Consider the following 2,547-nt stretch of genomic DNA (forward strand, 5'->3'; position numbering starts at 1 on the left):
CTAATCAAAAATATTAAACAATCTCCTCCACCTTTTCCTGATGGCATGCTTCATTTCCTTATTCCTGAAAATGTAAACCATAGGTTTCAGCAATGGTGTCAAGACATCAGCAAATATAAACACACATTTCTAAAAAGAGAATGCAGAGGTATTTTGCGCATATATTAAAATGTATGGGACAAAGGACAAAAACACGATAGTAATGTGAGATCCACAGGTGGAGAGTGCTTTGTGCTGCCTTCCAGAACTATGGGCTCTCAGAGAGAACAGGATAACACCATAAAAAACAAGCAATTAGGAAAAAAATGATGTAGATATATCCAACGTTAGCAAACACCAAAATGACAAAATGTGTGTATTGGTGCAGGCAAGCATTAGTATTGGGAACAAGTCACATGTAAAATAATCAATAAAGTTGTATCCACAGAACAGCAGCTACGATGTGAATATGCTTTGTATTACAGAATGCAAGAAGCCTGCTACCCAATCTGCTCCCACCAGAATGCCACAGAACCTCCGGTTCTTGATGGAAGAGTAGTGCAGAGGCTTGCAAATGAGCACATAGTGATCACAAGCCAAGGCTAACACTTGTGAAAAAGTGGACAGAAAACAGTTGTATCATGCAACATTCAAAGGAGATCATCTTTGTCCTACAAAGTCTACAATTACCTTGGAAGTGATTACAGAAGAAATGCATGCATCCAGAAAGGATAGGAACAACAAAAAGAAGTACAGTACACAGGGGAGCCAAAAGCATAGGACTGCATGCAATTGCTACCACAGATAACATGTTGACCCCAGTAGTTGTAAGGCAGATGAACAAAAACAAAACAGACAGTGTTTCCTCAACTTTTAGGTTCTGTGAAAGTCCCACGAGTATGAACTCAGTGACAATGCTCTGGCTTAGCATAATTCTTAAGAAAAAGTATTCTGGGTCGTAGACTCAGTCTCCAAATGTGTTCCCTAGCAAGGGTAGCAGGGCCTGTCTCTAGCATGAACTCAGTGACATGCTCTCTGATCACCTTCCCCTGAGGGTGCAGCCTTTCCAGGCCACAGAGGAAGACAATGCAGCTAGTCCTGATGAGACCTGATAATCTAGGGTCAGATCAAAGAGGAGGAGGTCCTCCCCTATCAGTGGAATAGCAGAGGGGCACAGAGGAGAAGAAGGAGTGAGGAAGGGATTGGGAAGAGACAAGCGAGGGGGCCATAGCCAGAATACAAAGTAAATAAATTGTAAAAAATAATTAATAATTAAAAAAAAAAGAAAAAGTATTCTGCCAAAAGTTTGACTAGGAGTATCAGCATCTGCTTTGATACTCTGCTGGGTGGAGTTTTTCAGGGGTCCTCTGTGGTAGCTTGCTGTCCTGTTCCCTGTCTTCTCCTACTTGTGATGTCTATCTAGTTTGCCTTCCTGAATAGGATTAAGCATCTTTCTTAGGGTCCTTTCCTTCTTATTTAGCTTCTTTAGGGCAATAGCTTTTAGTATGTTTATACTATATTATATGTCTAATATCTACTTATAAGTGAATAGTTACCTCACTCAGGATGATCTTTTCTAGTTCCCACCATTTGCCTGCAGATTTCATGATTTCCTTGTTTTTAATTGCTGAGCAGTATTCCATTGCATAAATGTACCATAATTTCTGTACCCATTCCTCAGTTGAAGGACATTTAGCTTGATTCCAGATTCTGGGTAATATGGACAAAGCTGCAATGAACATAGTTGAGCAAATGTCCTTGTTCTGTGGTTGAGCATCTTTTTGTTACAAGCCCAGGAATAGAATAGCTGGATCTTGAGGTAACACTCTTCATAATTTCCTGAGAAAGCACTAGATTGATTTCTAAAGTGGTTGTGCAAGTTTACATTCCCACCAGCAATGGATGAGGATTCTTCTTCAAAAGCCCATATGATACAAAATCTGAACATTTAATTAAAATGGACAATTTTCTTGCTAGATTCCATTTACCTAATTTGAATCAAGGTCGGGTAAGTAAATTAAATAGTCCTATATTCCTCAAGGAAATAGAAGCAATCATCAAAAGACTCCCATCCAAAAAGCAAGAAAGCAAACAAACAAAAAACAGGAACAGATGGTTTCAATGCAGAATTCTGCCAGTCCTTCAAAGAACAGCTAATTCCAGTTCTCTTCACTATTTCACAAAATAGAAACAGAAGCAACATTACCAAACTCATTTTAAGGGTCACAGTCACGTAGATACCTAAACCACACAAAGGCAAAAAGAAAAAAAAAAAGAGAACTTCAGACCAATCTCACTTATGAAAATTGACGTAGAAATACTCAATAAAATACTTGCAAACCAAATCCAAGAACACATATAAGATATCATCCACCATAACCAATTAGGCTTCATCCAAGGCAGGTAGGGGAGGTTCAATTTATGGAAATCCATTAATGTATTACACCATATAAACAAACTGAAAGGAAAAAGAACCACATGATCATCTTCTTAGATACTGAAAAAGCATTTAACAAATTACAACACCCATTCATGTTCAAAGTCTTGGAGTGATCATGGATACAAGGC

At 38.6% G+C, this 2,547-nt stretch overlaps 1 pseudogene; it reads right to left on the reverse strand.

Annotated features, from left to right (window-relative positions):
• Positions 1-910, reverse strand: LOC129677442 (olfactory receptor 4C15-like; annotated as a pseudogene).
• Between the last annotated feature and the right edge of the window lie 1,637 nt (positions 911-2,547).

Source organism: Psammomys obesus, unplaced genomic scaffold (assembly GCF_907164565.1).
Source record: "Psammomys obesus unplaced genomic scaffold, mPsaObe1.curated_primary_1811, whole genome shotgun sequence".
In the NCBI taxonomy this organism is placed as follows: domain Eukaryota; kingdom Metazoa; phylum Chordata; class Mammalia; order Rodentia; family Muridae; genus Psammomys; species Psammomys obesus.